The sequence below is a fragment of the Pezoporus occidentalis genome, unplaced genomic scaffold, assembly GCF_034315485.1.
Source record: "Pezoporus occidentalis ecotype Australia unplaced genomic scaffold, CSIRO_AGI_Poc_V1 ctg2, whole genome shotgun sequence".
NCBI classification, from domain to species: domain Eukaryota; kingdom Metazoa; phylum Chordata; class Aves; order Psittaciformes; family Psittacidae; genus Pezoporus; species Pezoporus occidentalis.
This window is the reverse complement of record NW_026913855.1, coordinates 3,237,948-3,265,290: the sequence shown is the minus strand read 5'-3', so window position 1 is coordinate 3,265,290 and position 27,343 is coordinate 3,237,948. Positions and strand designations below refer to the sequence as shown.

At 35.8% G+C, this 27,343-nt stretch overlaps 1 protein-coding gene across 3 annotated transcripts in view; it reads left to right on the top strand.

The window, feature by feature from the left end:
• Nucleotides 1-12,683: 12,683 nt before the first annotated feature.
• Nucleotides 12,684-27,343, top strand: part of LOC134163125 (cadherin-12) — a 550,087-nt gene continuing 535,427 nt past the window's right edge. The window contains exon 1 of one of the 3 annotated variants that reach the window (XM_062617684.1): nucleotides 12,684-13,168. The gene's annotated coding sequence lies outside the window, so the exon portion shown is untranslated. Of the gene's footprint in view, nucleotides 13,169-13,223; nucleotides 13,511-27,343 lie in introns of those variants that run through there. The other 2 variants (XM_062617681.1, XM_062617682.1) reach the window with 2 other exon arrangements.

The window sequence follows — 27,343 nt, the reverse complement described above, 5'->3', positions numbered from 1 at the left end:
GCAGCTATGTCTTTTATTATTTGCTCTTCAGTATTCCTGGTATGTGATTTGTTGCTTAAATCACATGGCATTGTATTTGCTTGGTCATAAGATGGCCTAAAATCTTAGAAGAAAATAACTGTTGTGGAATAATGAATAAGGAATAATATCTAATGCATCACTAACATGGAAATTATTCAAAATTTATGCAGAAATTCACAAGCCCTTCAGCACTCATCAGCATTTTTTATAAATAAAATGGTAGCTGTCCAAGTATTTGCAAACAAAACTACCACTATTATGGAGCTAACTGATAAGATATATTTGCTAAAGCATCAACAATTTACAGTTTGTGCTATTCGATCAGTTCTAATTAATTCTAGATGTTCCTCAGGGGAGATTGAATTCAAATGAACTGATAATTAGCAGTGAGGAGAGATGGATGGTGAAAAATCTTTCCTCCTTCAGGAATATGAAAGCAGCTGCTTGGATGTGAAATAAGGAAGTTATCTGTGTATTTATATATGACACATGAAAGAGATTTTCTGTTTATGGTAGAAAAGTTAATCATAGGCTTTGTGTATTTTAAAATTACATTTTCGTTTTTTTCTCCTTTTTTTAGCTAGAAACAGATAATGCACGATAACACTCCAGCACCCTAAAACATAGAAAGTGACTGACTGCGGTTTAGATAAGATACATTAGCATCTACCTCCAGATGAAGCATGCTGGTGATTATTTAGTTTAGTACCAGTTAGGAATTTATATTCTTTACACTGGAAAATGGCTTTGTGAGCTTTGGGCTCTGCTTGAAGAAGAAATGGCATCTTGAGATACTAAAAAGTACACGTTTAAAGACAAACAGCTGAAGTGACAGCAGCTGTTGCCCCCAGGCTTATCAGGCTGAGCACTGAAAAAGATGATTTTATCTCTGCTGCAGAGACTGTCACTTTCTGATGTAAACAACTAGCATGTAACATTTCTTCCTAGGTAGTAATAATTGTAGGCAACGTGCCACAAATGAAAGAGAAACTGTGCTACTACATCTGGCAGCCCTTGAAGGCTACAAGTGGTGACACTGGCTGCAAAATTTAGACAATTATTTGAATTCTTTTTAATTTAATTATGCTAAACTCTTTTGATGGAACAATATGAAAAATAGCAGCTGTGAGAAAACTGCAAGGAAGAAGTATTTTCTTTTTGTTTCAACCCCAAAGGAAAACTTCTGTGTTGCTGTGCTTAGTTTAAATACATATCTGGACATGTTTGGGGTGTGGATTTCTAGCTCCAGAGCTCCAATCTCCTTGGACAACATTACTTAATGAGTTGTATCATCAATGCATCACAATTTATTTGGATATTTTCTTTCATTACTATAATTTCATACAGATTTTTTACATCAGTGATGTCTTACAATCATTCTGTATTCTTAATTAATACAGTATCTCATTTCACAGGATCCCATAGTTTATACATTTTTCAGGTTTTCACTGGGGATATCACTGTTTTATGTCACTTGTAGTCAAGAATGGTATTTGGCTAAGAGAAGAATAATTCTTTACTCAGTACCTGAAATATACCTTCTTCGGAAAGCTAACTTCCTATTTTAAAAGAAATCAAACTCCTGGATTGACTGTAAATGTTGCTTAATGCTACTCTTTAATCAAGGGTATTTGTTAAAATCTGAAAATATCTTTAAGATGCCTATTATTTGTCAAATATTTTAATTTTTTACTTAAAAAAATACTTTTACTTTTTTGTTTGTTTGTTTTTTCAGAAAGCTAATATCTCTCATCTCATCTCTGAAAATAACTTGCAGCCTTTTTACCAAAGAGCTATCAGATTGCAGTTTTGCCTCATAACCAAACTGAATTACAACTAAACTGGGTTACTGAGTGCCTAGATCAGGAAGTTGCCTACCCACATCCTAGGTTGCTGAAACCCTCCTTCAAGAAGTTTATTATTTTTGTTGCATGTGTAATTACAAAGAAAGGCAGCAAATAAGCCTGAGGAAATTCAGCTTGCAGACAGTTTCCATATTCTTAATACAAATACTCTTCAAGAGTGGCCTAAAGCAATATCTCATGAAAAGTTTCTGAAGAGCCACTGAAAATTTAAAGTGTGCTTTTTGAAAGTTTTAGAAATGAGATCATACTACTGAGGTAACAAAGGAGAAATACTTAAATGCAAATGTTTACGTTCAAGTGGAAAGAAAATAAATAATTTTGCAGAGAATTTGAAAAAAGAAGTACCCTTCTACTTTGACATATGCTATATATACTATTTTCTCGGTGACCAGTAAGGGAGAAAAAAAGATGAAAAATCTCCACCTTAGTTAAAATGTGGTTGTATATATACTACAGAGTAGGTGAAATATCATAGTCTTGCCAACAGTAGCTGTCTGTTGGCAATGTATGTGCTATGTGGGTTTTTGACAAAAGGACCAATGTGCTATAGAATGTAGAGTTTTCTGCCTTGCATGTTACTAAATATCTTTATAAAGGCAAGGTCATATGGTGGCAATATAGAAAGCAGAAGACAAATGCAGCTTTGTTGTGATATTTTTGGTTTGCCTGGCATACGAAATTATCATCTTGAGAGACATAAATATCATGTCAGACCATTAAAGAAGAAAATCTCTGAATTCCCATAAGGTTATGTTTTAGCATTTTTACTGATTCAGGCTCATCTTTAAAGTCAGACAGGAATCACTGGATGTTTCTTTTTTGATGCAAATATACCGAACTATTTACTTTCTTCATATAGTTCTGTCTGGACCATCTCTAAAATCTGAGCATATCTTTCAGGTTTTAATTTTTGAGCTGGTTTTGGCATATGGTAGGAGTTGAATAGATTCATTTGCATATCACTTCTAGTTGCCTAATCAGCTGTACTAACTGTGGAGCCTAGGAATAGCAGAAAATCCCATCATTTTTTATTATATAGGAGAAATCAAATGTACTGTTTTATTGAGTATTCAGTTCGGAAACAAATTCCTGTGGAGGTAAATAATCTGATGTAAGTGTACTCTTCTGCAGTAATTTCAGTGGAATACCAATGGACATGCATTCTGTCCATCTTAAGTTAGTATTATTTTATTCATTGATGGTCAGGCTTATGACATCTGCTGTTGTTTTCTCTCCATGTTTTTTTTTTATATTCAGTCAAATATTTTTGGAATGTGTCTGCCTCACATCTCTAGCCAGCAAGATATTTCCAAAATACTTCTGCCATTTCTTGTATAGAAAAGCTCTATGCCAGAATACCCCTTTTAATCCTTTCTTTTTGAGGAGTAGGGTAGTTTTCTTTGCAGTCCTAAAAGAGAGGCAGTGAGTACAGAGGAAGAGATTCTTTCAGTAGCTGAGTATTTTTCTGGCGATTAATAGTTTTGATAGTTTGAAGAGGCACCGCTGCTTACCTAAATCAAAAGTTTTTAAAATCCTTCTCTGTTAGATTTATGTGTAATTTTACTGTTTGTATATCCATTTATGCCTGTTTACTACATGCTTGCAGTGGTGTTGTTAGCTTATTCATATTGATAATAGCTTCTTTATGCTTCCATTTTTCAAAGTTAAAGACATACTTCTACTGAGAGTAATAAAACAAAACCAGAACCTGCTCAAGAGCTACTGTACTTCCTCTGTCTTAGAAATAAAGGATATCTGATTGATATATAGTCCCTAGTGAGCCTTTTTGTGCATCTTGGACTAGGTGTATAGCAGAATCTACCCTCTTTCTGCAGAGAGACATAAGTCTTGCTTCTTCAGCTGCCATCCTTTTTTCAGGATGGTATTGCTCATCCAAATCTTGATAGGCTTTTTTATTTTATTGTGTATCTCCAAATCCTGTGAAGTGCATAGTGAAAGCCCCAAATCAGCACGATATCACAAATTATACACGTTTTACGAGAAGGATATATCTAAGAATTTCTGTCAACTATATTCTCCAGATTTTTCTCAGCTTCAAACTTCATTAAAACACTAAGAACATCACGACAGTAGGATTTTGTCTTAGATATCTAACTTAATGAGGATTTTTTTCTCGCATACTTACTTAGAATAAGTAGAGAACATGAAAATTGCAATGTAAGACTTAAGGACAGGAAATTATGCTTTGGATGCAACAGCAACTTATAAACGGTTTTAAGATAAGTAGTTAATTAAAAGACGTCACTTATGTGCTGTAGTACATTATAGTTTGTAGGCTTAGATATGTATTATGATTTAATGTAAATTGCCTTTTAAAGATCAAGAGTGTACTCTATTCAGCTCTATACACTTGATTTAGTTGAGTTATTCTTAATGTTTTGCAGTTGTAGTGCAATCAAAATCAAAGCTTTCTAAGTAAAGAAGCAAAACTGATACATACTTCCGCATTTTAAGTGGTATTGCTTTCCATTTCCTTTAGTTTTGTTTTATTTTATTTCCCCTGGGGATTAAATTTTTGTCCTGAATGAAGCCTCCCTCATTTGTATTCAAACAGGTAAAGTGCTGAAAAATATGAGAAATTAAAAAAAAAAAATTAAAAAATACCACTTTCAATTAAAAAATAGTACGGAAGACTATTTCCTAGTGTGTGAGACAGGCAGCAGATTGTTTCTTCTGTTTCTTTAGTATGTGTGGAGAAAGAAAGAACAAGGGTGAGAAGGACAGCATGTAGCATTTTGGAAACAAAGAGAATCCCATGTGTATTTTTGCTTTCTTAGTCATATGCAGAACTAACAAAATGTGTAGTTTCCTATCTGTGGCTCATAATAGTACTTTCAGTGATCTTCTATAGACAGATGTATTTTTCATGTTGCAACATTCATCTATGCCATGTCTGTATAAGACATTTGCAGAATTTTTGTTCCATTTTATTTTTCAGTGCTTTTCTTCTAATGCACTTGTAAGCTGGAGTAAACGTTCTATGTAAATGTACAAAATTTACATTGAAAGGTTATTGAAACAAATTCCATAAAGCATTTTCAAAATGTAGATATGTATGTTTAGAGATAACAATCTGCACTTACTGAGATACTATAAGCACACAGTTTAAGCTGAACAGTAGATAATTGTTTCCATTCCTGCTTTCTGTAATATTAATTTGGGTCTGTTCTAAGCCTTATAAATATTCATTATTTATTTTTGTCAGGGACTGTGAAAGACCACTTGTGAATTTTGCTTTTACTTCCAATCTACTACCTTTTTTTTATCTAGCAGTAGTAGCAAATTTTCAGCAAGATAGATGGATGCACTAGTTTATGTACATCAGTAGTCAACAAGGTACAGAATCAAAGAAATAATTTCCAACTAATAGATGCTTTGCAGACTGCTAGCATGTTTTGTGAACACAGGGGTTGGAGGTCCCTTGATGTTTCTCAGGCATGTTTGTGGAGAATACCGAACGAAATACTACTATGCTATGCACTGTATTCACTTATTCAGTAACTAATAAATCTTGCCACTTCCAAAAGCCTTAGGAAGAGAGGGTAATGAATTTCAGGGTGATGTAGAGGTATACCATGGAAGTAAAGTGTAGGGCACTCTCCTGTTCAGGCTGATTGATGTTAGAGCATAAACTGGATGTGAATAAACTAGAGGAAGTAGGAATTCATTTGAAATTGCTGCCCTTTGAACAGAATGCCAGAATACCACTAGGCAGCACTTCATCCCAGTGCAGATATGCTCAGGCTCAATTGGTTTTTACCAAGTTGACTGCCAGGGAAAAGAATTCAGTTGGTTGGGAATTATGTGGCACCTTTCAGTGCCCCTGTACCTAATACTTAACTATGAAACATGTCTTCTCTCAGAATAGTTCTTATCTCGATGAAAGTGTCTGTATTTGCATTTCACACATTAGTGTACCAAGATATGCAAATGAGGGGACTTGTTAAAAGTTGCAAGAAACTTGTAAAACAGTGTGTTGATTTTTGAGGTCATAATAATTGCATCCAGTTTCATCAGCAGATACTAAAACACTAGATAAGCACATATGAAATTCATGCTGCTCTTTTTTAGAGGACTTGCAAACAAGTACATGCTATGAATTTTTTAAGGAGATCTACACAGTGATAAATCAGAGGGTTGATTCTCTGCCTCCCTGTTCCTTCTGGTTCGGTATTTTAACACTTAAATATACTTTGTCAATAGAAAGAATTTCCTTGATTTTCTTTTTTTTTTCTTTTTTAATGCCTTGTGAAAATAGTTCTGCTGCTGCTGCTGTTATGAAAACTAATTTAAGATCTACGCATATAAAATCGTTATTCAAGTGTGAAGTACTAGCATTGAACGCAATGGAGATGAAGGCTCTTAAGTACATAGGTGCAATCATAGCCTACACGGGCTCACACTTTAACAAGTGTAAATAACTGCTTTTTATTTGGAAACAGTTGAGTTTATTGTGTTTCTTGAGAGAAATTAGTTGTATCTTTGCCTGTATGTATTATCTAGGTAAGTACATAAAATCCACAGCAATATCTTTTCAACAGTTGCCTTAGAAATTAAAACAACAAAAATGCAACATTGTTTTAAAGATAATGTCTATTGTTTAGAGAGGTACTGTATTGGGATTTACAAAGAGTTTCTGAGTTGCAGGAAAATAAATTTACCTCTCAGTGAAATAAATTCACTGTCTTGTTAGGGATGCAGTAAAATAAGAAATGACTAAAATTGGATGACATTAATATGTATGTATTTACAATTGCACTCCTGTGAAAAAGATTGCAAGATTATAGGTTTAGTGATAACAATTTATGGAGATGTACTTAACCCAGAAGAAAACAATGATAACTTGCTCAAGCACAGCAGTTTCAACAATACTGTCAAAATGATAATATGGAAAACTTATATTTAGGAAGTGTAAGTCAATCTAATACATTATTTTAACTCAAAGTCCATATAGATGCTAAAAAAAATTATTAACTATTTTATTAAATACCACACATGTACCTTAGGGCTGATTTCCTTTCTGTGATAACTACATAGTTCTCATCTATGCTACTGACATAACTTTGTTCATATTTCTGAAAAACTACAATAGTCCTTGCAGTCCCTCTGATGTTGTTAACCCATTTGGTACTACTGCTACTAAGTAAGTTCATACATAGAGAGTGTTGATGAATGACTTTAGCTAACAACAATTTGACAAACATCATAACTGTATGATTGTTTCTGGCTTATTGAATGCATTAGAACATGACTGTTTTACCAAAAAATGAGATGAGTAGTCATTTATGTGTGTTGATGATGATGGTGATAGAGAGCAAAACTAACTGTATTAGTAGGCGGGTATTATATGGAGATAAGTCTCAATAGAAGGATTCAGGAAGAGTGTCCTGATGCTTTGATTTGTGTTTTCAGCAATAGACCAGGCAAAGTGGGACCTAATGCTGGAATCACCAGCAAAGAAAATGATTCAGCTGGTGAAATCTACTCTCCCTTTCTTACCAGTGCTTATATCATTGTCTAAAATACAAGAGTAAAAAATCAACAAATCCACAGAACACATTCCAAGAAATGGTATAAATTACAAAGTTGAAAAAAAGTAAATAGATATTTTAAATTAAATAGTTTACAAATTAATTGTGACGCAGGTTAGGTTTTGTGTCTTAAAAATCCAATGGGTAGGCAGACAAAAAAACCTATAGTTTGTGGACTTTCAGACATTGCGGAAAGTAGGCAGTTTGGCAGAGACAAAGTGACAATGACAATGGCAAGATGAAAGCTTTGAGGAAGGATGTAGTAAGAATTATGAGAAGTTCAAAATGCCTTCTACAAACACTATTGCATCCTGTTTTGTCTCTCATTTCCTGTGACACCAATGACTAATAAACAGTCATGCCTGGACAACTACATTCGTAGTGTGCTGCTGCACTGATTGCATCCAAGAATTTTGTCTCATTTTTTATTTAAAATGCAAGTTATTTGGAGAAGAGACTGATTATTAGAATAACAGCATGACAGAGAAGAGAATAGCACTGGCCGTGCATAAAGGCAATGCTCAAGCTTGAAGGCTTTACATACCTAATAATCCTCAGGATGTTCCTCACCAGCACTGAGCAGAGCAACCGTGTAGTATGCAGTATTAGGCATTTAATTTTAGTAAACAGGAAATATGTTGCATAGAGAAAAGAGCAGAGCAAAAAGAATGATCAGAATCCAGCAAGCAAAAAGTCTTGTGAAGAGAACTGGAAGGCTGGGGATTGTTAGACATGATATATCTATATTTCATATGCATATCTGCATGATATGAAATATCATAGCAAAAAGGAGGAGAATAATCCACATTATACTAAACCCGCAGTGTATGTAAAGCAAAGCCCAGAGGACTTAGAATTCAACCAGACAGTTTTAAGTTAATCACCTGCAAAATTTTTCACTTGTAAACCTAGCTAAAATGTTGAGGACGTTGGTTGAGACTGTGAATTCTCTGTCCCTGGAGGTTTCTAGGGACAGATTGGACATCAGCTGGAAAGTGACACCTTTCTCTCTGACTTTGTCTGCAATCTTACCTACAGTAATGCTGGATCTCTGGTTGGTTTCTCTAGGTGTCACCATAACAATGTGCAATAGTAACTCCAGTAAAAGCAGAAGTCTGATGATTACATGAGTGACGGACGAACAAGATAGGTCAACACTTGAGAGGTAGGTTAGAACTTTATTAATGTAATGTACTGATTTAAATTTAAGTAGGTCTAATTGCAGAAGTTTCAGAAATTACACATCATGAAGGTTGCTAGTAAGTATACCAATAAAAGTAAGTTCTCTCCTAATCTTGTCTAAAATAAGGTTGCCCCACAACAAAAGGAAAATCTCAGGCAAAGACTGTTTGCATGATCTTATATATGTAAATATATAATTGATTTAGAAGGCTCACCAGTGAAATCTGAGATCTTTTTTGCCTATAATAGTCAGTGTTTGGGCCTAGTTTGATACTGTAGATAACTGGATTCTCCATAGAAATTGCTAAACCTTAATTTCTGTCACCTACAAGTCAGGTGAATAAGTCTCTGCATAAATAAACTCAGTTATTCACATAAATGCTTCCATTAAGCTGTAAGGCTAAAAGCCTCAGACTGTATTTTGTCTAGAGTGGGAAGTATTTCTTTTAGACCCCGTAATGGGTATTTGTCCATCCTGCATCTTCTTAACACAGGTCTTCAAAGGATCCTAGGAAGACTGAGCAAAAGAAAGCAAGAGGTTAACCAGACCAGTATTTAAATAATTTACAGGGGCAGAATTCACTCATGATTACTTCTATTGGCATGCAAGGATGTTTTCAAAAAGGAGGAGATCCTATTCTTCTGGATGCATTTTCCTCAGTTCTATTGTGGACCATTTTCAAGTTTAATGACTGTTCTTTCCTAAGTAAAGTAGCCCCATCTCCACCTTAGAGTGAGGCTAAGAAATGAACTGTTCACACTTCAGTGTTGGTGTTTTTTTTTATGTTTTTGAATCAAATGGAATTTTAAAACACACATACGCTTTTTATGACAGCTAAGTAGAGAAAATTTGGAGCATAAAATTAGCAATTTAACTTTGTGTCTTTGCAAAGACTTGTGTGTTTCTATGTAAATGATACTGATCCTTTTTTTTTAGGATTTCTTTTGAACTTTGAATTAAACTATCAAGCTAAAAAAAATATTTTAAAGCAAGCTTTTAAATGTTTCAGTGGTTTTTCAGACAGTTTTATGAGCTTTATTATTGATATTTTCCATTTTAAGGAAATACCTAGAAAGAATGAACATTTTAAAGCCACCTCTGTGTTATCATAAAGAAAATGAAATAACGTTTTCCTTATCACCAATTAATAGGATTAGCTACAATGAAAATTATGCTTGCTGATGATGTGCTTGGAAGTATGGAATATCATAAACTCTTCTTCAGTCACTACACTTCTAAAGTACGGGGACTTGAGGACATTTTCATGGCTTATTCACATGATGGACAGGAAAATAAATTGTTCAATTTATTAAGTCCCTAAGAGCTATTTGAATCTGTCATGACATGCATGGCTTTCTCCATGCCAAGATAGGACTCCATGAGTTACCTTTTTGAAGAACACTGTGAGAGGACAACCAAATGCCTTTGGTAATCTGTATAAACAGCTCTCAGCCACGGGTTTTATTGTTTGTTTGTTTGTTTGTTTGTTTCTGGTTAACTGTCAGCTTTTTCATGTACAACATAGTAACTGCCCTTTTTGAGGAAGCCGGACTTTGATAAAAAGCTCATGTATTAGTGTTAACCATGCATTGTCTTCTTTAATTTAGTATATGTATTCGTAAGAGATAAGAAAAAACTATTGGACAAGATTGTGGCTGGACTGAGAGGGCTGAACGACTTTGGAGATCATTCCCCTATGACTGTTATTAGAGTATGGTGTTGGTGCTCGCTGTGAGGAGGTTTCGGTTTTGTCAGGCTTCTTTAGCTATATGGTAGGTTCCAAGATCTCTGAGAGAGGAGACGCCCACCCTCTTTTCATGTCGTCCTAGAAATGTGATTATAGTTAAATGCAAAGTCAGTAAGTATGAGAGTTACATAGAGTTTGTGTCCAGTTGTCAGAAAGTGTTTAGTATAGGCAAAGATAGCGAATCTTAGCTTGTTATAGCTTAGCCTTAACATCTGTCGTTCTTTGATTTTCTGCCATACTGGAAAACCTGCCTATCTCCTGCAACTAGACAGCAATAAAAGGCTTTTTTTCACAGTGTAGTTGGCTGTGTGTATGTCTGTGTAGAACAATCCATTTGGCAGTGGGTTTTGTTCTTCTGGACTTTACAATGTTGATATGCTTTAGGTATTCTGCATACTGTTGATTTCTTACAGCATGTATCCTGCATACTTACTACTTTCTGCAGCATGCTCTCTGGCTTTATCTGAAAGCACACATGGGCAGACTGCTAGACACTTTCCCAGGCTTCTTCAGTGATAAAATTAGGACCAGGCAGATTTTTCTATTGGAGGTACCATGCTCAGAACTGGCATCACTCTGAGAGTCAGAGAGGGAATGGTTTTACAGCTGTTTTAAAATGGTTTTGCAGCGACTACCAGAACAGCTCAGTACACGGTACCTTCTTCCACAAGTTACTTTCGGAAAAGAGACCTGCTGAAACTAAGCTTACAGGTCATATGAATTATCCTAACAGGCTGCAAATGGCCCATGAGCCAGAAGCTATACCTTTCTGAACTGTCTTTGTAATGCAGAAGGAGGTACTTATTTTCAGCTTTGGCCATGTGAAGATGAATGGACAGAGGTGAAGGCCTCATCTACTGTGTGATAGCTGCTTTGTGTTTGTGTAGTTAGCTGTGTTTCCCTATTTGACTAAAATTAATGAAGTTGCTGGCTGACACTGTAGAAACCACTCATGTATCTGTAATTCATTTACCTGACTTTGTCAACTATTACCTTATAGATAGCATTGCACTCTTATAAGCTATATTGAGGAAAACTAAATGTTTTACTAGGCAGACTATCTAATTTGCAAGTACAAACTTTAGGATATTTAAATGCTATGAAGATTTCATTGTCCATGTTGAGGGGGCAGCATTAAGGTTACATGGCTGGCTTACCTCTGTATTTCTATATCTTATCCAGTTTGATCAAAATTTAATGTAAGTCCTTTTTAAATGTTTTATTTTGTAGTAATGCACGTAGCATAACTTTTGCTTTAAAGTTAGAAAAACAGGCTCTCATACTGTCCTGGGTTTAGCAGTAGCAGTCAATTTTTCTCCTTCTTGGTAGCTGGTGCAGGGCTGTGTTTTGACTTCCAGCCTGAGAACAGTGTTGGTGAAGCCGATGTTTTCAGTTGTTGCTAAGTGATGTTTACTCTGACCAAGGACTTTGTGAGCCTCATGCTCTGCCGGGGAGGAAGGGAAGCCGGGAGGAAGCAGAGACAGGACACCTGACCCAGGCTAGCCAAAGAGGTTCCATACCACAGCACGTCATGCCCGGGGGGGTAACTGGGAGTTACCCAGAAGGACAGGGGCTTCTGGGTCGAACTCGTTTCTCGGTGGGTGGTATTGCATTCTCTTCCCTTGTTATTTTCTCTTATCATTGTTGTCATTGGTGGTAGCAGTGGTGATTTGTGTTGTACATTGGTTGCTGGACTGTTCTTGTCTCAATCCGTGGGAGTTGCACTCTTTCGATCCTCCTCCCCATCCCAGGCTGGAAGTCAAAGCACAGTGCTGCACCAGCTACCAAGGAGAAAAATTGACTGCTACTGCTAAACCCAGGACACAGACCTAGCCTATTTTACAGCAGTTCTTTCCTGCAAATAAAAAACAACCAAAAACAAGAAGGTGGCATATTTATCGTGAGAGTTTAACAGTAAAGTTATTTCTTCAGATGCACAGCATTCAACATTGATAAAATTAAAAAGCCTTATCCATTAAATAAATTTCAGCACTGGCACAAAGAAAAATCTCTCTTCTCTAGGCATGTAATTGTGACTGCGTGAGCCTGTGTATGCCACTATTTAAGTTCTTTTTTCTTGTTTGATTGTAGTACAGACACATTTTGTGCTCAGGAATACAAGAAGGGGGGGGGGGGAAGAATTATATCTGTATGATAGGTTGCAGTGTAGTTGCTCTGGGTTTTTTTGTTTGGTTGGTTTTGTCATACGCTGTATCTACTAGATTGCAAACACATCATCTTCCCAGTCAGCTGATAGCAGTTTGAGATATTTTAGTTTTCTCACTGAACGTTACCCAGCTTTAAAAAATCCAGGTGGGGATATTTTGGTCAGTTTTTCTTAGTGCAAAAAGAAAACGACAGCTTATCTGGAGCTCCAAATGCATAGGGTGGGTTTTAAGCAAGGGGTTAAAACTATTCACAACTAACAAAATTTCAAATGCACACTGTATATGTTTGTGGGAGGGGGTTACAAAAAGGGAATCCTCAATACCAATTGGCTAGTCTCTCTCAGCTGCAGTTCAGCTCAAGCTGCTGCTGAGGAGCAGTACTGATCTGAAGAGTTAATGTGTAGGGAACCACAGAGAGGGATTCAGTCGTTTCTGAGAAGGGAGCCAACCTCTTCCAGTAAGAAAGCGGTTTCTACCTGTCTTTCTTGCCTGCGAGATCCTTTGTGAATGAAGGGGAACACGAGAAAGGGCAGTTTGTTGCTACAGTGATTCAGAGAAAGAGGTATTGCTGCTGTGCATACTGCTGTTGCTGCTGCTGATCTCGCTGAGGCTGCTGCAGCTTCATGTAGCAGGTAAGGCTGCCTTTTCTGGGGAGGGGAAGGAGAATTGGGATTGCATGGCGGTGGCTGGGGCTGTGGTGTGGGGCCCTGAAGCACTGCACGACATGATGCTGGCTCCACGGAGGAGCCGCGGGGCACACGCGAGAAACCTGGCCGTGTGGATCAGCAGCCTCTTCCTGCTCATCCCGGTTTGGAATCGCAGAACTTCAATAAGTTCTAAACAAAGTGTGTAAGTCCGCAGTGCCTAAAGGAAGAGGGGGCAGCGAAGGGAGAGGAGGAAGCTGCACCTTTCCCTCCCCGCTGTGCAGACGTCCAGCACTCTGCCAGGTCGGGCAGCGGCTCCGAAATGCACAGGTACGGGTGAAGCTGCTGACCTGGGGGGGTAGTGAAATCAGTGCCACTACATCCTGCCAAATTGAGCACCTGTTCCAGTTGAAAGAGAAAATAAAGAAGCGATGGGCTGAAACTTGTGGGGCTGAAAATGTATTTGCCATATTTCTTTATTTATTTCCTAAGCAGTCAGTCTTATGTGTGTGAGAGGAGGCAGGAATATGGGGATGGGATGGGGTGAATATCTGCAGCATTGGCTTTTAAAGTGGTAGGGTTCAATTAAAAGAAAGAAGTGAATTGGACTTGAAGCAACTATGAAAGTATCTGAGCAGCCTCCTCCTGAAAAGAAAAACAAAAAAAAAAGGGCACTGCAGGAATAATTTAATAGTGAGAAATAAAATTTAGCCCTGACATGCAAGATTTTCAAATGAAAGCTGTGATTTATTATTGTAATGTTTCAAATTGATCTTCTACAAATTAGTAGAATTCTCCTTCTCATCATGTGATGAGCAGTAGAACATATGTAATCTTTATAACAAACGTTTTAATGGTGAGTTTAGCCCTGAATTATAAAGTCATGCTGCAAGTGTGCCTCTAACAGAAATATGTGAAGGTACTTATCTTGATAAATATTTCACATAATTTTTTAATGTGAATGCCTTTGTGGGTTTGGTATTAAATTCCAACTATTTAGTCTAGATTAAGAAGGATACATGTTTCTTGCATTTTAAATATTCCTCTTAAAATACATTGTCGTTGTGATGGACTTTGTGTTAATTTCTCTGTGCACCGAGTGAGTGATGGCTGATTTTTTTTTTTTTCTGTATCTGCAACTATCTGTATAGAGCTAAACAGGAAGGCAGGCTATTTTATTGGTGAGTAACATCAATGAGCAGTTGAGGTTACTGGTAATTTTTTCTCTGTTTTGAAGTTCAAATATAAATCACAAAAAGTCTAACAATTCAGGAATAATAAGTAGGTCTTATGGTAATGTACCTTTTGCTGTGTATGTGACTGCATTTCAAATACAAAATACATCAGGACTAAAATGTTTCCATGAAACCATGCTTTTAGGAAATTCAGAAATCTTTATTTGGATCCTCTTGAACATATTAAACCTTTCATTGATCACAGCATGTTTTTAAGAGGTTTCAAGGCTTCTTGCAGAATATTTTCCCAGATCTGAAAGCCAGATGGTTACATTGCAGAAGTCAGAAGCAGTTAATTGCCAAACTGATTTGAGTGCTCCAGAACATACCACCACACCGACCAAAGGTTTCATCTTGTGTGATCAAACTTATTACCTGATGTTGCTGTTTGCTTAGGCTGGGGTCCCTGTTAGAGGTGGTAGAGAAAACAGATCGTTTTTGGGGGGAAGCAAGAAAGAAAAGGCTTTAGTTTGAAAAGACTTCTTTAAAAAGTAATTTATTTGCCTTTCTCATATCTATCACATATATGACTATTTTTCCTCAAGTTGACTTTATTTGGATTCATTTGCTTCCCCTTGCCTTCTCTCTCTCTCCCCCCTTCCCCCCTCCCCCCAACAGCTCTTAATGTCAGTTCTATGGTATTTTTTTACCTGCTGTGCTGAATGGTATAACACATAGAGATAATATGATGAGATAATATAATCTTCAACAATTTCCTTTCTATTCAGGATAGGTAGAAAGAATTCCCTTAAAATACTTTCGATACTTTGTATTTTTTTTTCTTTTTTCTGAATAGAGAAGAAGAAATACTATTTCTGCTGCAGTGACGTACAATATAGAATAGATAACAGAACAGCAAATATAAATGTTATGGTTGCCTTCCTAGATGCAATTTCTCATTTTCTACCCATCAGTTGGAGTTTTGTTCTTCTGAAGTAAAAGATGACTAGTAATCAGTATTCAGAAAACAAATGCTTATTTTGCTTGCTTTCAACCTTAAATATCCCATTATTTCAATAGCAGTGATTGAGATGATTTAAAAATTTTATAGGCTAACAAATTCCTAAATTGAGTTTCCTTAAGTAATTTTTAGGCTGACAGCTTTTTCAGTATTGAAATTATTTTAAATACTTTTCTGCACAAGAATGTTTCAGAAATTGTTGACACCTGTGTAATATGAAAATCACATGATGCTTCTGTCTGTTGATTTTGTCTGGATACTATTATAACATTATCTTAAAGGTGTGGTTATAAATGCTTTATAAAAGGTTAAGAAGTTGTGTTTAATTAATTAATTTTGTTTAATTAATTATGATCAGTTATCACAGAATTAGAGAGTGTATCTGTTCAAAACATCATTATCAAATTTTCAAACATTCTTACAGTCATCCAGAGCTCAGATGAATTGTCTTTAACATGCTCAAAGAAACTATTAGTCACACATCACCCTTTATAAACTATTCACATGTGCACAGTGTTACAGGAAGACAGAGAGGATAAAGTCAGGGTAAAACTTGCCCTGTCTTTCTGTAATGAAGCACACAGGCAAAGGGGTGAGTACGTGGACTTGTATCTGCTGTACGTACAACCACAGAAGGACATGCAGCCACCTCATTGGTAAAGAGTGGGTCTTTTCTTACTTTACAGCCTACTATAAAACCAATTCAATGCTAATAGTTTCCCATGAGTTAATTGACTCTTATTATTATTTGGAACACTTCGTTCTTGTTAGGCATAACTTATCATAAATACTGGCTTTCTTGAATGTATATTAAAAGAATTTTGCCACATACATCATTCTGAAGATGACAGTGTCTGTCCAAGGGGACATCATACCTTTTGCTCTTGAACATATTGCTTATGCATATCTTTATGCTTTTAAAGATCATAAGAATAGTGCATGTGACCTTTGCATCTCTGTTCTTATTTTCTGAATCTAATTACCTGAAGCTGTTACAATGAAGAAACAGAATATGTTTTAAGTTTGGATATATTTACCTTAAAACCTGAATTTTGGTCATGAATTCTGCTTCTGATTCTAACAATCTCTATCAATCTTTAAATAACAATATTAAAAATTTGAGAAAAGCTTTGCCTCTGTTGCTTATACTTCAATACCACATAACATAGTTACTAGTATAGATGTGAGTGTAGTGTGAAATAATTTTGTGATGACAACCTGCATTTTTGATTAGTTGTCTAATTCACAGCTGTGAGGTTCTGAAAATTAATCACTTATATGTATTTCTATTAAGCAATTCTATTTGCTTCTTTTAGAAACACCAAACTGTTTCCTCAATATTTTTCATAATATTGACAGTGATATGTGTGTTTGTGTATGTGCTGAACTATGTAAATAAAAAAGTAAAGATAATCAAATTGTTGAGCAGCTCCAGCAGAATTATCATTTTGTGAAAGTCTAGAAAAGAAACATGGCCAATTAAATTTTAGTGTAAATACATAACGAAAAATATTTCTGGAAGATCTAATATATGTCATTTGAAGTAAGAAAATACACTGATACTTTTCTCAGTATGCTGCAGAGTAAACCAGCCACATTTTAATCTTTTCACATTGTCATTCATTTCTGACAGCTGATAGGTTTAAACCTGTAAATTAAACACTGTTAACAAAAAGAAGCAGAAGAGAAACACAGAACAAGACAAAATTAATGCTGATTCCACAGTGTCTTTGATTTATCTTACTTTAAATGTGACTTTTCTACTCCTGTGTTAAGAGAAGAAACTAATACTTCTGCATTTATCTGCTCCACTTCAAACCACATGTATTTACCTACAGCGTAAGTATATTGGTTGGCTATTCATTTGCAAAGCACTTTCAGGGATCTTAATTGTGAAAATTGTTATATGAAGCCGAATACTGTTCTGCTTTTAAATCACTCACAAAAATGAATTACTAAAAAGCAGATGCTCCACTTAAAGAATCTGTATGTATACAAAAGTTTGGATGTGTTTATACAGACCCTTGAAACAGAGACATATTTATGAGACATTTAAAAGGTGAATGTAATTTGAGATTGTATAGCACACTGAGTTTAAGGTGTCGCAAGGAAATGAATTATGGTGCATGGTGGCAACAGCGACTTAATGGACAAATGCTACTAGGAAGGGACGTTGTTTGAAGTTTTATGTTTTATAACAGTGTTATGAAAAAATAATGTGATTTATGCTTTTTCTTAGGCAACTGACTGTTCACTAGATGAGCTGCAATATAACATCTTATACCAAAGAAGTCCCCCCTCCTGCCCCTTCTTTTCCACTCTAGATTTCACTTTTAAGGAAGTTTTAGATGGGGAGAGGAGGAGTAGGGTCTGTGATACGTTATTTTCTTCAGTATATTCACTTTTACTGGCCTGCACTTAGGAGCTGTATGTATTTACAAGTGGTCATGTGACAGTAGTGGATGTCATGTTGGGGTGTATTTTCACTTTTGTTATTTTGTATTGTGATACTATTAGATTCCACAGAGTAGAAACTAGGGTAAAGGAGTGCATATCCAGTCATCCCTCATTAATACAAATTGCTGTTCAGAGACCTGAATTTAAGATGGCTAAGTTTGTCTCTGTTTAGGATGCCACTTAAGAGTCTGCCTGATATTAAGAGATAATTTCTGTATCCACCAGCATGGTTTTACGAAGCTCTCTGCTAAAGAAAGTCCTTTTTTTCCTGAGATATACTATAACATATTTATCATTTCTCATTACTGAAAAGCCAGTATTGCTATCAAATGAAACGAGTAAAACACAGTTTTGGGCACTTTGTTTTATTGGATCTCCTTTCCTAATTTCATTGCTATTTATTGTTCTACTGATTGATTTGTTTTCTTTTATCCAATGAAACCCATTGTAAAGGATTCTGAAGTAGCTGCTTTGCCAAGTACCAGGGAGGGGTTGCATTTCCCTGACAGATCAAGTGAACTTTGTCATAGCTTGATATAGCTATATACTTTTCTGAAATCTTGTAACAAATATTTTGCTTCACATTTTGTTTGGCTTTGCATTGTTTCTTGTGTTTTGTCTCAGTACATTGATTCTTACTATCTACAACAAAATTTAGATATAAACTGCACTTATTATATTTTAGCTCCCAATGTCACTTTATGTCTTAAACCACTGCAAACTTTGAGAACAGCATGAAATATGATGGGACTTGCGTCAAATTAGAGATGAACCTTGAAAATTACTTCACCTAAAGGAAAACACTTCAAAGCAACATGGAGAATGTGTTTATAATCTGATGGATTGAGCTGCATATTAAAAATAATTATGGTAGATAGGAAAATGATGATAGTATTAAAATCCATTCTTGGTTTGAAATACTTAAATAGAAAAAGAGAAAATAAACCTGGCTAAAGGTAGATGCAACCTCTTTGTTTTGACTTTCCTGGCATTGATGGAAAGAATCCTGATTCTGTTCCTTGTCAGAAAAAAAAAGCTGGGTGATTCACTGAAGAGACAGCTCATTGAACATGTACAAGAGACTTGATTCATCAGCACCTTTCTTGTTGCATTCCAGTAGTAATTGTTTATTCCTGTAGAAATTGGCTTCAGTTTTGGTTGATCCTTCCCTCTTTGGGGGCACAGAGCAGGAATAAAGCTGGCTTAACCTTGACTGGAAGCTCTCAGTCACAAAGGTAGTACTGCTTGTTATTGGCAAATAGCAGACATTTAACCTGGCAGAGAGTATGGCTGCCATGTTGTTGCCATGCTCTTGCGTACCTGCTGGTAAAGCTCCTTTTGAGATCTGTGGTTAGTGCTATTTAAGAAAGTCATGAAACTGCACTGTGGATTTCCTTGGAAATGGACCAACAGCCAGCAGTTACCTGGGTCTAACCCTTTTCCTTCAGGTGTCATTTGTCAGAACATATTCTCCTACTAAATTTTTGCTGTCTGACATCTGCCCCTGGTTTGGCTGTTACAGGAAAATGAAGCAGCCTCCCGTTTTCTTACCACCTGTCTTTCCCCTTCCTAAATTTATAAGCTGTATTTTAGGTCAAAGTTTTGACCTTCCCATCATGTATAGTTTCTCTCTAACCAATGAAGGTAATCATCTACTTCAGGCCTAAATCCATGCTTTTAGCCTGCTGTCAGAAGAAGAAATTTCACACAGAAGCAGAGAGATGAATGAAAAAGCAAGTCTGTGTGTCTAAAAAAAGCTGTTGTGTGACTAAAATGCACGTGATGTTTGAAGGACTTAATTTAGTATGTGTGCTCATAGAAAGGGATATCACTCTGGTGCATAAGACATACAATAACCACCTAAACTAGGCAGAAAGAAATAGGTAGGACAGTGCCTGTTTCTAGATGGTCTGTCAAGTATCTGTTAAAAGACAAACACATCCAACTACATACCACTTAGTGAGAATCCATTTTACTGTGTGAAACTTCAAAAGACTATCGTGCTGTGTCTTTGTATCCTGAAACGTTTTTACTTGTTGAAGTAGCTGAACTCTGCTAACACATGAAAACTGGCAGCAAAGTTGGCCAGAGATTGTTCTTGACTGCATATACAGATGGATATCTGGTGTATATAAATGGGTGTATATAAACAGGAGTGAGATCTACAGAAAATGTACCATACAGAAATATTGCTGTTCAGTCTTTATTTTTTTTCTGGGAAACATGGCATCTGTTCTCAGCGGTAGGAGTAGAGACTAATTCAATCTATCCAAAAACCAGTCACAGAATAAAACCCCTACCAACAAAACCAAAGCAAAGAAACAAAACCACCATGGGAAAAAAAAAAACAACCAAACCAACCAAACAAAAAAATCCAACAACAAATTTTTGCTAAAGTTAAGTTCTGAGTACTCATCCAGATAGCCCAGGAGACAAAGTATCAGCATCATTTGCTGCTTGGCTGTGACAGAGAGAGATGGTGATCAAAGAATAGATAGCAGCCTTTTTTGTCCTGTATTTCTAAGTTTTGTCTTAAGCAGTTGATTTCTGTATGCTCTTCTCTAATTTATCAGCTGCCTCCTTACACTAGGAGAATGCATTTTTGTTCAATTACTAAATCAAATAGACATCAGGAAAACTCATCAGTGGCCTGCATACAGTCCTAACTGTTTAAGGGTAAACAATTTCTGCCTTTTAATATTGGCATGCTATTTAAATGTTATAGAAAATCATATTTGATCACAGGTAGGTTCCAGAAATACAAGTGTAAGACAGAATTCAGAGCCAGAGAACCATCTAATACAGCAGTTTTACTGTATGTTAGACACTTAAGTAAAGCTGTATGTGGTTAATGGGGACTTCATTATTATGCACAGGAAAACTATTTCTCTGGGTTTGGTTCCAGAGCTGTAGAGTGAACTGAGTTGTTTAAGCATGAATATGTATCCTTCCTGAAACCATGACTGGAAGGAAAAAAAAAAAAGACTACCTTTATACTCAGGCTCTTGCCAGTAAAAGCAGTATGCCATTGTGAATTTCAGTTCAGCAGGTAAGTCTCAAAGGGTCTTGAGGAAATATGAAGGAGATAAGTATACAGTTTGAATACGTGAAAAGCAAAATATGCCCCAACAAATTAACAAAACAGCATGTATAGTAATATTTAGTAAGTTATTGTGATCTTAGAAATCTTAGAAATGTAATCAAAGTTATTCTGTGTAGATGCCCTGGAACTTACAAAAAGTGCAAGACAGATTCCTTTAAAACACTACATATACTGAGAACAGCTGTATAACAGAGTCATACAGGAGGTAGTCATAGATATTTTTTTTAATTTTGCAAGGTGAAAGTGAAGGAAGTGGAAGCAAACCAGCTGTGCTTCCTAGTAGCAAGTAAAAGTGTTTTCAGGTGTAGGGATTACCAGTTTCTCCACTATTTAGCAAGTTCTGCTGCATATGCTCCTCCCAAATTACCTATGCAGTTCCTGGAGAAAATGTCTTCTTGTCAGCTGTTAAGCCCATTATTACCTTTGTCAGGCAAAACTGGTTTGTTAGTGTATAATGATTTGTGTAATAGATTCATTTATTATTCACCTTTTTGCAAAGAATTGCTATAAGCTTCATATCAGTAACAATAAATATTTTTTTTGGGGAAAAAAAATAATATTGATTTAAACTTTATTTCAGGAAACTTAGGAGGAATATAATTCCTTCATTTATGATTAGCAGTCTTGAAGGATGGTGTCCACAATTCCTGGTTGCATCCGCAATTGAATAAAGCTGCCAGGGTGCAGTAAAAGGGAGAAATCTTTTGACAGGTTTGTCTTAAATGATTCTGAAGCTCAGTCCTATTATCCAGATGAAACAGTGCAGAACTGGTATTAACTCCTGAACTTATGTCTATGCAAAATCCAGAGTTCCTAAAGTAGCAATTAAATGGCTAAATGTTGAAAACCTCCTAAGCTGAATTCTGAAGGGCAATATTAATTTGTCATGTAGTGCTGATTCATATTAACTGGAAGTGTGTTAATTTTCACACAGTCCCAAGGTCTTGCACTATAAAAGTTTGTGAGGAATAAAACAATTTGAAATTAGTGACTCTTCCTTAAGATTAAACTTGAGACACATATAAGCATACCTTTCTCTATATGTGTAAATAAGAATGTTTCAGTGGAACATTCTAAAATTATTCCTGTAAATCTGAAGTTCTTCCTTTTTTTCCTACCTATCATTAAAAGCATATTTACAGTCTCGATTATTATCAGGCTGAATGTTCTAATAGAATGTAAGTCCATAGAGCATTAACAAATCTCTTGGCTTTTAAATAGACTGTGACCTATTTGTCTACAGGGCTACTTCAATAAAGCAATAACTCACTTAGGTTAATGATGGATCATGGTGTGATTCGATTTGCAGAGTGCAGACTTGCCCATTATCCCCCAATGTTTGTAGGGGTCATGTTATCACATCTAAATAATGATTCATGCCACCCCTTGTTCCTGGAGATATCACAGTGATTACAGGAAAGCTTGGCATGCCAGTACACAAAGCCTTTAGGGTTCTGTTGGCTGCTGTTGAATTATTATTATTTTAACTAGAGTATGATAAATCACGAAAGGCTCAGGTTTCTCTGTGACTGTGACACCTTCCTCTTGTGATTCAGTTGGCCATCTGGCTGAGCAGACGGGCTGGACATTAGCAGAAATCAGATCTGTCTCTCCCTGCCTCTTGCTTCTCACTTTTTTCTTTTTTTGGCAAGGAAAGTTAGCTGACCCTGACCTGCTGTGAGAGATTATTTGCAAGTCAAGTGCCTTATGATTTTTTTTTTCCTCTCAGATTGAGTCTCTAACATGAAGGTGAAGCAATTTCCAGCAGGAAGGAAACATATCAATACTTTTGCACTGACTGTAGCAGTCTCACAGGAGGGACTCAGGCTGGTAGCTACATTGGGAAGTGGAGAAAAGGACATGTTTTCTAGTTGTGAATACACTACAAGTACCAACATAATAATTTCTTCTTCCATTGCTGTAATACTGTTATTTATTCTGAAGGATTGTCCTTAGGAACAACAATTCAGCAGTGTAAGTGATAAGAAGCGAAATTTTGAATGTGCTTGTAAATGCTACTAAAATGCTCTTACATTTATTTTTACTTCTGATTTTGAGGGATGATCTAGGTTTCCTTGGCTACCACTGCATTTATACTCAGTGACCATGAGGCTGCTCACTGGTCCGGCTGCTGGCAAACACTGAATCTTGTTATACATTTCCAATAAATCTGTCATAAACCTCACTAGCACTAAACCTTCCTAAACATAAATCAGTCCTAGTTAATATATATTACAGCTAAAATATGACTAGGCAGAGGAATAGTTTCCTTACATTTTCTTAATCAGAGATATAAGACCTGGGGAAATAAAAAAAAAAACAAAACGAACTTTGTTTTCTACCAGCTACACATGTAACCTTGATAAAGAAGAAATCCCTGTAAGAAATAATAATATTCAAGTGAATTAAGCTCTGTCATAGATGAATCTAAAGGTTCTCCAATAGCTTCTGTTGCTAAGGGGAGAGAAGAGTTGCACATAGTTCACAGAGTCTTCTAAGGAAAAGCACTGGTAGTGAAAAATCCAAATGGAAACCACTTGTTAACATTGCTTTTTCCCACTTTCTCTGCTTCTAGACAATAACAAATACAACCACAGTCAACACTGTCAAGTAGTGATGAAATGCCTAAAACCACGCTTTTTTTTGAAAACCCTTTTGACTTAATTTCTCATCCACCTACACAAAACCCCTGTATTTCCTTAGTAGTTCTAATACTGTGGAGGTGGTTGGTTGCTTAAATCAGACATTAGAAATAGAATTTTATATGATTAAAATAATATTGCTGTGTTGACCTGCTAGGCATGGAATAAGGGGAAAAGATGGGCACTTACAATAAATGTGTGATTTCATTACCTTACTATATATTTGGCTTTCATTATGTAATATTTTTATTCTAGTCTAAAAGCATTATACAAGGACTCCCCCGGAAATAGTGCCAAGGATCTCAAAACTGTAAGTAGATTTCAAACCTAAATTAGATTTCCCAGCTGCTTAGTGGTATCTACTCACAGTAAAACAGTGAAAAATGGCTTTTGAAATGTTTACTGCCTTAAAAGTCTGAAAAGCTTTGTGTATTTTTATTTGCTGAGAGTAGCAGCAAATTTAGGACTCGCAAGTCCCTTGTGGTAGTTGCCTGAAGCATTAATAGAAAAAGGTTTTCCTACTTTTCCCTTCTCTTGCATCAACAGTATAATGATTTTTGAGGATCAATATTGTATTCCTGTGTTCGGAAGCTTGAAGTCATGTAATCTTACATCTCTCAGGTGTTTTTCCTCCTTAAGCATATAGGGCTTACTGAAATTTGAAAGGATATTCAAACCTACCATTTGCAAAACCAAAATCAAAGGTCTTGCTCCCTCCTTCCCAGCTCTCATTTCCAGTGATAAATGTACCAAAAATTTCTGATGTTTTGATCATATCTAAGAAACATTCAGAATTAGTTCATATTCTGAATACAGTGACCTATCTTTCAAACACTGCAGACTAATACCAGGGAAAACATGAACAATGGGCACTTTTTGTAAGCAAAGCAAATATTGTCATTCAAACATAACCATAGTTGTAACTATTACATAGTAATTTTACAGCAGAATAATTTTTGTAATGAAACGTAAAGGCTTAACATTTTAAGATTTCAAAGTTTCTGGTAATGCTGAGAATTGTAGATTAAGTTGTCTGCCAGGTACAGTGCAAAAAAACCCATGGGATTTTTCCATTTTGTTGTGACATTTTTGTACCACTACGTCCTTATATTTTTAAACTGAAAACAGTGCAGTGAAAAAGATGGCCTGAAAGAAATTGTTGGTTCTGTTGCTGTTTTGCATATAGACTAGTGGAATCCATTCCTGGAAAGAAGAAATTGTGAATTTCACCATGACAAAATATCTACATAGGAATTTGTGACCTATTTTATTTGGTATATGAAAATATGCAGTGAGAATACGTACTTAAGTAATTATTCTCTTCATCATCTTTGAGAGGATAGAGTTAGGATTCTTGTTTATGTCTTGATATTTTAAATGGAAAATTAAAATCCTCAAGAGGATTTAAGGGCCGTAACTTCCTTCTGTTGCATTCTAATTCTTGAATAGGAGCTAAGAGTCTAGATCTTTCTTTAGGACTTAAGTTAAACTCTCATATAGAGACTGAACCTAGAGGAGAAGCAATGCCATGTAGAAAATGGTGCTTTTTATGTCAAGTGCAAAGCTTTTTGTTTGGAAGCTATCAACCACTTCTTGCTTATGTCTTACCTAAATACCCATAGAAACATAAATTTAGCCCTGTCATGAGTATTAAGAAGATCATTAGATACACTGTGAGAGAGAACACTTGACAGAAAAAAACCCCAAACTTCCTCTCACAGCTTCTCCTGGAATTTGCTTTATATCATGTTTTTTACCTCTATAAAGAAAGTACTTTTCAAACTTCTGTGAACTTAGTTTAGAATTACAATATGGGTCTTTCTTGTCCAGTTCATTCCAAATTACAAGGACACTCTTAATTTCTGCTTCAGATATAATTTAACAAGAAAAATTTGTTACCATGGTATCTTGTTAAAAAGAATGGATAAGAGAAAAAATTGGCCATATTTCAGTAGCAGTAGTGGTTTTCTGATGACTGCTGTCACTATATCATTTTACTTTAATTTACTTTTTTTTTTTAATGTAATGTAAGAGGCTACGCAGCTAATGATGTAAGTAATATAAATTAACTTATGTGAATCAGCTTATTTTTGACACTACAGTAAATAGAAGCAAATAGAAGACCCATTAAAGGAAGAGAAAGATAGTATAAATCTTTAACTCCCCCTACCATATGACATCAGGGAGATATTCCAAATGAGCGTTTTGGTTAAAACTGTAATTTACTTTGGTTTTGTGGTGTTTTTGGTTTTTTCCTCTGAAAATCTGAAAGCCTTCAAAAGCAAATTCCTGTATTTTGAACATTCCTAAACTGTCTTTTTCACTAATTCCTAACTCCACATTTTGTGCATAAGATTTCAGCCCCTAAGGTATGTTTTATCTACGGCTTGTAAACTTAATAATGGGTAAAGCTGTGTTTATCCATCTTCTTTATAGAGGTTTTCACCTCTAATTTATGCAGTATTAATTCTATCAAATCAAGACTTACAGAAGGACAAGTGACACTTCAGACTAAGCTGTAGAAGTTTAAGAGCTTGGTAGAGGTACTAGGCCTTAGTTGTTGGCTGACAACCTGAATAATTATCTAACAGTAAGCTCTGACCCTCTGCTACACCTAGTAGAACCACTGCACTGTTCTGGTATTCTTGCAACAGCTACAGCTGATTATTTTGCGTCTTTCCTTAAGGACATTTATCAGATAGATAGCTTAATGCTGGTACCTTATGATTTCTTGACAGCTGGTCATAAAGCCTGATAAATGTTCCTGCCACAAAAGCAACACATGGGTTACAAAAGAAGTTTCAAATTCTAATAATGTAGATTATTTGATTGATGCACAGTATGCAATTTAATTACAAAAATAAATGAGGAAGAGGAAATTTGTCACTTCCTCATTCATTATTCCTTAATTAGACTACAACTAATCAGGGTTTCTGATTGGCTAAAATAAACTCAGATATAATTTACTGCACTGCCATTACAGTCGAATAAAAGGAAAGCTTGAATTACCTCTCACTGCCAAAATGGCACAACAGAACAAGGAAACAAGATGAACTTTAAAATACTGTTAACATTACTCTGCAAGCTGTCAGATTAGCAATTTAATACAACAAATGAAATGCTTCTCCTGTGAAATAGCAGAGTATGTTCTTTTCAATATGTAGTATTTATGCACATTCTGATTCTGAATACCAGAGTAGATCAATACTGCACCTGAGACCAGTGCACTTATTTTGGTTTTGGCTTGTGTACATGCATTCTGCATACTTTACTTAACATCAAAACACATCAAATGGGCTAAATGAATGGTGATAATAACACAGCTCTGAGGTTGATACAGCTTTATTGCAGAGTCTAAATGTGGAGTACAAAATTTAATTTTAGGTAGATTTTTCCTAAGTCAATTTTGTTTTATCAGTCTGGTTATGCTGTGATGTTCCTTGTGTGTTTATACTACCTCCATTTCTGGTCTGTGTTTTAATGCACGTATATTAGGGGAAGAGGATAGGACACAGAGAAATGAAATTTTCCTTATTTTGTACTTGTACACATTGTTTTCTTTGCAAGGATGACATCGAGTTTACTTATATCCCTATGATATATTCATGTACATGCAAAAGTAGTATATTTATTTATTTATGGGAATCTGATAACTATGCAGGCAAACACAGGTGCATGTGATGCAAGGGGTGGAAAATTCTGATTAGTCATAGTTAGTTCTTCTGAGGTACTGTCATTGCTTCAAGATGTTTGCGATCATGACAT